Below are 10,219 nucleotides of genomic sequence, written 5' to 3'. Positions count from 1 at the left end.
ATGTAGGGAGCGATCCCTGCGAAAAGCAGAGGGGGGGAGGGAGAGGTGTGTTTAGTGGTGGAATCCTGTTGGAGGTGGTGAAGTTACAGAGAAATATAAGTTGGACCCGGAGGCTGGTGGGGTGGTAGGTGAGGACAAGGGGAACTCTATTCCTAGTGGGGTTGCGGGAGGATGGGGTGAGAGCAGATGTACGTGAAATGGGGGAGATGCGTTTGAGAGCAGAGTTGATAGTGGAGGAAGGGAAGCCTCTTTCTTTAAAAAAGGAAGACACCGCCTTCGTCCTGGAATGAAAAGCCTCATCCTGAGAGCAGATGCAGTGGAGACAGAGGAATTGGGAGAAGGGGATGGCGTTTTTGCAAGAGACAGGATGGGAAGAGGAACAGTCCAGGTAGCTGTAAGAGTCAGTAGGCTTATAGTAGACATCGGTAGATAAGCTGTCTCCAGAGATAGAGACAGAAAGATCAAGAAAGGGGAGGGAGGTGTCGAAAATGGACCAGGTAAACTTGAGTGCAGGGTGAAAGTTGGAGGCAAAGTTAATGAAGTCAACGAGCTCAGCATGCGTGCAGGAAGCAGCGCCAATGCAGTTATCGATGTAGCGAAGGAAAAGTAGGGGACAGATACCAGTATAGGCTTGGAACATGGATTGTTCCACAAAGCCAACGAAAAGGCAGGCATAGCTGGGACCCATACGGGTGCGCATGGCTACACCTTTAGTTTGGAGGAAGTGGAAGAAGCCAAAGGAGAAATTATTAAGAGTAAAGACTAATTCCGCTAGACGGAGCAGAATGGTGGTAGGGGGGAACTGCTTAGGTCTGGGAACCAAAAGAAAGTGCAGAACTTTGAGACTTTCCTGGTGGGGGATGGAAGTATATAGGGACTGGACATCCATGATGAAAATAAAGCGGTGGGGGCCAGGGAACTTAAAATCATTGAAAAGATTCAGAGCGTGAGAAGTGTCACGAACATAGGTGGGAAGGGATTGAACAATGGGGAATAAAACAGTGTTGAGGTATGCAGAAATAAGTTTGGTGGGGCAGGAGCAAGCTGAGACAATGGGTCTACCTGGACAGGCAGGTTTCTGGATTTTGGGTAGGAGGTAGAAACGGGAAGTGTGGAGTGTGGGAACTATAAGGTTGGTAGCAGTGGATAGGAGATCCCCTAAGCTGATAAGGTTGGTGATGGTGTGAGAGACAATGGCCTGGTGCTCCTTAGTGGGGTCATGATCGAGGGGTAAATAAGAGGAGGTATCCACAAGTTGTCGCTGTGCCTCGGCAAGGTAGAGGTCAGTACGCTAGACTAAAACAGCACCCCCTTTATCGGCAGGTTTTATAGTAAGGTTAGGATTAGTGCGGAGGGAGTGGAGAGCAGAGTGTTCAGAAGGGGTGAGGTTGGAATGGGAACAAGGTGCGGTGAAGTCGAGACGGTTGATGTCCTGTCAGCAATTAGCAATAAAGAGATCCAGAGCAGGCAGAAGACCAGAGAGGGGTGTCCATGAAGAGGAGGAGGGTTGAAGACAGGAGAAGGGGTCATCGGTGGGGGTGGGAGAGTCCTTGCCGAAGAAGTAGGCTCGAAGACGCAGCCGGCAGAAGAAGAGCTTAGCGTCATGGCACACACAGAACTTGCTGTGCTGTGGGCGAAGGAGGACAAAGGTAAAGCTGTAACTGAGGACAGAGCGCTCTGCCTCAGAGAGTTGAGGGTCAGAGGGGATGGTAAAGACCTGGCACGGATGAGAGCTGGGATCAGAGGGGGAGGGAGGCTGGTAGTGTCAGTGGAGAGGGGAGGGTTGGGGTGAGAGGAAGATGGAGCCTCTAAGGGCCCAGGAGCTGAAGGTGGGATCTGAGGCAGAGTGGTGGTGGGGGAAGGGGAGACGGGAGTCACAATAGCAGCATTGAACCTTCCATTTGATTGTTAATCCAGATGAAGGGTCTCGTCCTGAAACAAATTTTCATGTTCTTCCATAAATGCAGTTGGATCCATTGATGTCCTCCAGCTTTGTATGTACGTAATGCCCTGGAAAAGGTTTCACTGCTAATGTAATGGTCTTTCTGTAGAAGCCGTGTATGGGTTATGGTTAGAGATAACAGATGCTTTGGAATGTGAGCTTTCCAATGAAGGGAGTGTGCTCTTGTGCCGTGTGCCTGACACCAAGATGATCTGGGTCTTTTGTTCAGCGGGAGATGAAGAGAGAAGACGCGGGACAGGAGAGGTCGTAGGAGTGGACTTGGAGCGGGGACGAGAGTTGACAAAGCCCGGGGAGATCAAAGGGGAAACCATGAGCTCCAACTTGTGCACATTAGACTGTTTCATTAAAATGGGCCCTTTACTTTTTTTTACTTTTTCTTTACTAACCCTTTAAACAAATTAAGAATTATAAATTGCTTAATTGTATATGGTGTACTGTCTGTTATGTCATGGTACTGATTTATAACAGTAACAAATCACGCAACATCCACACAAATGGGGTTTTGGATGAGTTTACACCTCAATCTCACATGTTTGGTGGGGCCAGATGTTGTCTTCCCGAGATTTGCACAGGGGTAGACATTTGTACTCCTGATGAATGTTAATTTGACTTTTAAGTACTGTTAAAGCTGTAGGCAAAGTTATGGTTGTGGGGTGGAGATTTGATAAAATGGTGGGCAAAGACTTTGTTTTAGTTCAGACTAGCACTGACATAACAGCAGTGGAACTGCCTGGTACTATTGGGGCCCCAGGAAAGAGGGGGGCTTGTACTGTCCATACTTTCAGGGAGGAGGACAATCGCAGGTCGAGTCTCCCACGCTGACGGCAAGGACTTCAAAAACAGGGTTCTCTTGTGTCTGCGAAGCGAGGGGAAGGAGTGGTCTGATTTGGAATGTCTAATTAGTCCCCCAGTGAAGACCGAGAATTCTGGGTTGATATCAGCTGTTACCTCTCTGGCAAATAAATGGCCCAGTGCACAGGCTGAGGGTCCTAGCTATTGAAAGCTGAGAATGAAGCCCCCACCGCCCCCCGCTCAAGGGGGAAGAGGAGTTTGAGTCTTGAGCGGAGCAGACCCCTCAGATGTTAGACGAGTAACAGTGCTCTGATAACGTAAAGAGACAGCGAGTGGTTGAGAGCTTGAGGAGGTGGGCTGCTGACGTTGTGAGAGCCGTAATGTCACAGTACCTCCTTGCCACTGCTGTGGGTTACCGTATATTCCGGTGTATAAGCCAACCCCCCCCCCCCCCATTTTCAAGGTTTAAAAAGTGACTTTTTCATGTTACCTTTGTATAAGCCAGCCCCTTTTGTAGATGTTTTTGATTTAACCAGAAAAGATCACAAGATCTCACATGTCGGTACTCAGCTTTGCCGGATCTGGAACATGGAAATTTTGTGACCCAGTACCTGCTGAGAAAACAGGCCTACACATTGTAGAGCATTATAAGCGAATTCTTAATAAATAAATCAGGGAGGGAAGTTTTGGATTAGGTTTACAATGGTAAAGCATCCTACGAAATGTAACCCCTCCAAAACCATTTAGCGCCCATCATAATCTTGTTAAAACATAACACGGGGTGGCAGGATCAGTACGGGTACTCAGTATTGAGTTTGCAACCACCGTGTACAAAAGATTAAAACGAATGGGATATAGTGCTGGCTTCAAGCTGAAGGTAGTTGATTTTGCGAAGGAACAAATAATTCTGCAGCTGCTAAGAAGATTAGTGTAAATGATAAACAAGTGAGAGAATGGAGAAATGCAGAGGACATGCTGAGGGAAATGCCAAAGATGAACTGTGCAAACCACGGGAAAACATGCCAGTGGCCAGAACTGAAAGAAAAAGTTTTCCAGTGGGTGAATCACCAGCGATCGTCTAGATACATTCTTACCAGAGAAATGATTCAAGTTCAAGCGTTGAAATAGGCCAAAAAACACCACGAGGTCAGCGAAAATTTCAAAGCTATGCGAAGTTGATGCACCTGATTTATGAATAGACGTGACCTTGTGTTGAGACAAAAAACAAAGATTGCTCAGAAGTTACCGGGCGACCTTGAGAATAAGATTATGGCCTTCCAATCGTTTGTAATCAAGCATCAAAAGGCACATTGTTACCCGCTTTCACTGATTGGTAACATAGACGAGTCACCAATGTTCTTTGATTTTGCTGGCAACAGCACTGTCAATCACAAGGGGGAGAAAACAGTCCTTGTCAAAACAAATGGACACGAGAAGCAAAATGTGACTGTCATGTTAATGCGTATGGCTGATGGGACCAAACTACCACCGATGGTGATTTTTAAGAGGAAAACATTCCCAAAGAAAGAAAAATTCCCACGGGGTTGTTGTTCACGTTCAAGAACGTGGCTGGTTGGTTGAAGTGGGTTAAAGAGGTGTGGCGTCGACATCCCGAAGGTTTCAGGAAGGAAAAGTCGCTACTTGTCTGGGACACGTTCAAAGCGCACTTGTCAAGTTAGACAAAAGCAGCATTGAAAGCTGAAAATACGGACATTGCAGTCATCCTCGGTGGTTTGACGTCCGCGCTCCAGCCACTAGATGTGAGTTTAAACAAACCATTCAAAGAATTCATGCATCGACAGTGGAAAGAATGGATGATGTCTGGAAATCAGTCATTCACTCCAGAGGGAAACATGAGGGCCGCATCTCTAGCTACAGTTTGCGAGTGGGTAGTGCAATCGTGGGAGGAAATTAAGGCATGAAGTGCAGCATCAGCAATGCTTTGGATGGCACTGAAGGTCATTTGTTTTGGGAAGAAGATGATGGAGATTTGGCAGCTAGTAAAACTGCAAATGACGATGTCAAAGCAGAAATTGACAATCCTTACGATGATATGGCGACTGCCAAAGAATGGGAAGCGATTTTCGGAGAGTCAGATAATGAAGAAACATAGAAACATAGAAACATAGAAAATAGGTGCAGGAGTAGGCCATTCGGCCCTTCGAGCCTGCACCGCCATTTATTATGATCATGGCTGATCATCCAACTCAGAACCCTGCCCCAGCCTTCCCTCTATACCCCCTGACCCCTGTAGCCACAAGGGCCATATCCAACTCCTTGAATGTTTCAAGCTCTGAACATTTGACAACAACAATATGTACAAGTAAATTAAGAAACAGAATATGTTTTGTAGATCTTTTCTTTTGTGTAGATTTCATAAGCGTTTGTACTTTCTTTTGCATTTAACTCAAAAACAGCAAATAAATATGACATGTCTTCCATGTATTCGTTTTTCCAAAGTTGGCACCCTCTGTATAAGCCAACCCCCTAATTTTAGGACCAAAATTTAAAGCTAAATTCTTGGCTTATACACCGAAATTTACGGTACATGCAAGCACTGGAAAAGGCGTTTGGCACGACAGCAAGTCCAAAAGATCTCATGGTGGGGTTTCAGAACATGCATCAGGAGAAGGGGGGAAAATTTTCTGCCCACATCTTTGACGAGAGAGACAGATAAATTGCTTGCGGCGCAGAGGGGCCATTCAGGTGGCTGAGATGGATCAATTGGATCAATTAAGTATTGACCAAATAGCGAAAGGTGCCCAGTCACAGCACATGATTGCTTGGGGTCTCCGACTGTCTCGTAAGACGTGCCCCCCCCTCGTTTGTTGAGCTGATCAGAGAAGTACAGGTGGAGGAGAAGGTGTCGGAGGCATGGGAGTGCTCTGTCAGCAGGATACAGACCTTGGTTGTAGCCCTCTTGTGTTGAAGTAATCATGGATAGCCCAATCCAGGGAGTGGTAAAGGAGATCGTAGCAGAGTTGAAAACTGAGATGCCCCAGATGTGTGACCCCCCCCCCACCCCCGTATGATGGAACTGAAAGGGAGGTGGAGCCTCAAGGGACGGACTACGCAGAGGGCTGCTGGTGGCCAGGGTCCTGTGAGAAGGGGAGCGGCCGGTATTATCTGGTATGACCGTGGTGAAGAGGGACACTTCAGCTGGGAGTATGAATAACAGGAAACCCCTCGGGGAGTGAGCCCCCGGGTACCCAGAAAGAAACATTGGGAAACTTGGGAGAGACCCACTGAGGGAACAGCCTGGTGTCTCTGGGGAACACGTTCCCAGCAATATATCAAGGAACACTCTAAAGCAAAAATCCCTATTCCTGAAGACTCAGTGGGGCCAAGCTCCAGTGTATCACTACGGATAGATAGTATTAATGCTAGACCAATACTCGACACAGGGTCACAGGTCACTTTGCTGTACTATTCATTTCACAACTGGTATCTGACGCATTTACCATTGATGCCACTCAGTGCACTAGAGATCTGGGGTCTTGGTGTGAGTGATTATCCATATGATGGTTATTTGTCAGTGAAGCTGGAGTTTTCGGAGGAGAATGTTGGAGCGGCTGAGGTCCTTGATACATTAGCGCTGGTTTGTCTGGACCCCATTGAGAGGGGCAAAGTTTCAATTCCTGTGGGGGACAAATACCCCTTTTGGGAGGAGGTGCATGGGAGCCTGCAAGGAGAAAGCTGGAGGGATCTTTCTGAGAACAGTCCATCCACCCGGTGTTTCGAGCTGCTTTTGAGGAAGTGTGTGGCTGCACTGGGCTGCATAGTGAGCTTAGAGGAGTGTGGTTTACCCAGTCAAAGCCAATCGTGTTATGGTCTGGGGATGTAGTGAGAGTAATGGGAAGCCCCAAATTTCCCAGAATGACTGCAGGAGAGGCCCTCTTAGTGGATGCTATGGAAAACCATGAAGAGGAGTCGGGCTTACCTGCTGGGGTACTAGTGAGGCCTGAACTGTAAAAGACCTCGGTTGTATCGGTGAATAGGATGGCAGTGATCGTCAGGAACAGTATGAAGAGGGAGGCCACCTTCAGGCGCAGGATGCCCTGCCGCATTTCTTCCTGGTGACGGTTAAGTCCAGTGCCCCTGTGAGACAAGCCAGGGAGAAACTATCTGCAACAGGGGAGAAAGTTGACTGCTGAGTCATTCAGATTAGGAGACTGCCTGGTACCTGTGGACTTGGAAGAGGAGGTTGATGGAGAAGATGTTGAAACTGGAAGGTGTCTTTTCTACTGATGAGTTTGATGTGGGTTGTTCTAAGAGCACTCACAACATCATCTGGGTGACCGAGGACACCTCGCTCAGAGAAAGATCACGACTGGTCCCTGAATAAGTGGAAGACATTCAACAGCATTTGTGTAAGTTGAAGGAAACTGGGATCATCACTGAATCCAGAAGCCCCTATGCATCCCCAGTAGTAGTGACCAGGAAGAAGAATGAGAAGGTACGGATTCTGAACAGGCGTACTGTCCCCAACCAGTATACAGTTTCAAGGATCGAGGATGCGCTGGCCTGTCTGAGTGGTGCAAAGTGGTTCAGTGTGACGGACTTGAGGAATGAATATTACCAGGTACCTATGCTTGAGGCTGACAAAGAGAAGATGGCATTTATATGTCCACTGGGATTCTTCCAGTTCGAAAGGATGCCTCAGGGCATATCGGGAGCCCATACGACCTATCAGTGTGTCATGGAGAAAACAGTGGTGGATAAGTTGAGTAACTACCTCTATGGTGCCAAGTTTGAGGTGAGCACGGACAACAGTCCCCTAACTTGCATCCTGACCTCGGCGAAATTGGATGCCGCAGGCCGTCGGTGGTTGGCAGCCTTGTCTGCCGATGATTTCAGCCTGAAGTACCGGCCGGGAAGAAGGAACACTTATACTGATGATTTGTCCCAACGTGCGCATAAAGGGCTGGACAGGAATGAAGACTGGGAGAGCATTCCTGCCCGGGGAATGAAAGCCATGTGCCAGTTTTCCATCATGGTGAAGGCAGAGGGAAGGCAAGGGCAGGATCAAGTGGTAGATAAATTGGGAGCTTCTGATAATGCCATTCCACTAGCTTACTGTAACCTGACTGCTCTGAAGACAAACCAGTTGCCGGAATTGAGTCCTGGGGAGGTACAGCTGCTCAGCAAGATGAGCCAGGCATTGGTACCATTTGGTCAGCAGTCGAAAAGGGAGATGTGGCCCAAGCGGAGAAGGTGAAATGCGCTGTGGTGCCTCCATTACTGAGAGAATTGCCCAGATCAGAGTTGAGGAACCAGATCCTATACCAAGCCATGTCGTCTCTGGATCGACCTTGGCGTTCCCAGATGGCTTTGCCTGAGAGGTATTGGAGGATTGTGCTGAAGTTACTTCATGATGATTCTGGACATTTAGGGGTTGAAAAGACCTATGGATTACACAGAGCTCGGTTTTACTGGCCCTAAATGAAGCCGGAGGTCGAAAAATACTGCAAGTCATGCATTCGATGCCTACGGAGGAAGACGCTGCTTACAAGGGCCACTCCGTTGTCCCACTTGCAGAGTGCAGGGCCCCTTGACCTTGTGTGTATGGATTTCCTGTCAATAGAGACAGATGCTAGCAACATGGTGAACGTTTCAGTCATCACAGATCACTACACCAGATATACACAATCTTTCCCCACCAAGGATCAGAGGGCATCCACAGTGACCAACGTTGTATGGGAGAATTATTTCATTTATTATGACCTCCATAGGCGGATTCATGGTGATCAGGGACGTGATTTCAAGAGCAGATTCATACACGAGTTATTGAGCACGCTTGGGGTCGAGAAGTTAAGGACTACGTCTTATCACCGCAGGGTGATCCACAGTCCAAGAGGTTTAATCCGACCTTACTAGACATGTTCAGAACCTTGGAAATCAGAAAAGAGAATAAGTGAAGTAACATTTTGGACATCTTCTCTATTGCTGCAACTGTACATGAAATGAAGCTACCAGGTACTCGCCAGATTATCTGATGTTTGGGTGCAAGGCAAGGTTGGCCATCCACCTCGGTTTCGGGACTGACGAGGAAGACCTACCACCGAAGTCTTATCTGAAGTATGTGTCTAAGGTGAGAATGGAGCAGAAAAAGCCTTATGAATTAGCTGAGGCCGCGGCTGCCAAGCAGAATCAAGGAAATAAGAGGAGGTATGATTCATCTATTAGATTCTCCCAACTCCTGCCAGGAAACTGAGTCCTCATAAGGAATTTGGGGCTACCTAGGAAGCATAAGTTGGCTGACCGCTGGGCAGCAGCTCCCTATGTAGTGGAGAGTCAGATGCCAAATATACCAGTTTTCTGGGTAAAACCAAAGGATGGGAATAGGCCTGTCAATATTCTCCCATCGAACCACCACCTGCCTCTGTGGCAAGAGGTACTGGTTGACCTAGAACTCAACCTGGAACCTACATCTAGTAAGAGGACTCTGCAGCAATGTGGAGTGACTGAAGGATCAACAGTGGGACAGATTACGCCGGCCCCCATCCCTGAATGGGATATGGACTCGGAGGAGTGGAAATGGGGGTATGGTGTATGCTTCCTTTTGCTAACTGCCCACTGATTGAGGAAGAGATTCCCAACCTTTCTCATGTTGAGTCAGATTAAATCGGGTGGGGAGGGGGGCTATCTGTGGACAAACTGAGTTTTAGTGGGACACTGAAGGGATGAAGCTGGGCTCAGCCAAGGGGCAGAGGGGTCCAAGTTGCAGGAGGGCACAAGTGATAGACCAGGGGAGGCCTCGTCCTGTAGACCAGAAGTATCCCAAGGAGTGTCTGAACCTGAAGTAGATGATGGGGTAAGGAGGTCTCAAAGAATCAGGAGACCACCAGATAGGCTGGCCTATGTAGCACTGGAGGAACAGAGTGTGGCACCTATCGCCTTGGGGAACCATCTCACTGCCCTTTATACCTGGGTTGGACTTTGTGCTTTGCATGAAGGGTTGGCAGATTATCACAATGTCATGAGCACATGACTAATTTTGATGGGGGGGGAAGAACGTAACTCGTTGGGAAAGTTTTCACTGCTAATCTAATGGTCTTTCTGTAGAAGCAGTGTTTGGATTATGGTTAGAGATAACGGGTGCTTTGGAATATGAGCCATCCAATGAAGTAAGTGTGTTTTCATGCCATGTGCCCAACACCGTGGTGATCTGGATCTTTTGTTCAGCGGGAGATGAAGAAGGAAGATGCCGGAGAGGAGAGATCGTAGGAGTGGACTAGGAGTGGGGCCGGGAGTCGAGGAAGCTTGGGGAGATCAAAAGAGGATCGGCGAAGAGTAAACTTTGAGCTCCAACTTGTGCACATTAGATTGCTTCATTAACATTGGCCTTTTTTTTCATGCTTTTCTTTTTGCTAACCCTTTTGTCAAATTTAAAATTATGAAGTTAAATCGTTTAATTGTGTATGGTGTGCTGTCTGTCATTTTGTGGTACTGATTTGTAACAGG

The sequence above is a fragment of the Mobula hypostoma genome, chromosome 2 (assembly GCF_963921235.1).
Source record: "Mobula hypostoma chromosome 2, sMobHyp1.1, whole genome shotgun sequence".
NCBI classification, from domain to species: Eukaryota; Metazoa; Chordata; class Chondrichthyes; order Myliobatiformes; family Myliobatidae; genus Mobula; species Mobula hypostoma.
The sequence above is the reverse complement of the archived record's forward strand: the minus strand, read 5'-3'. Positions refer to the sequence as shown.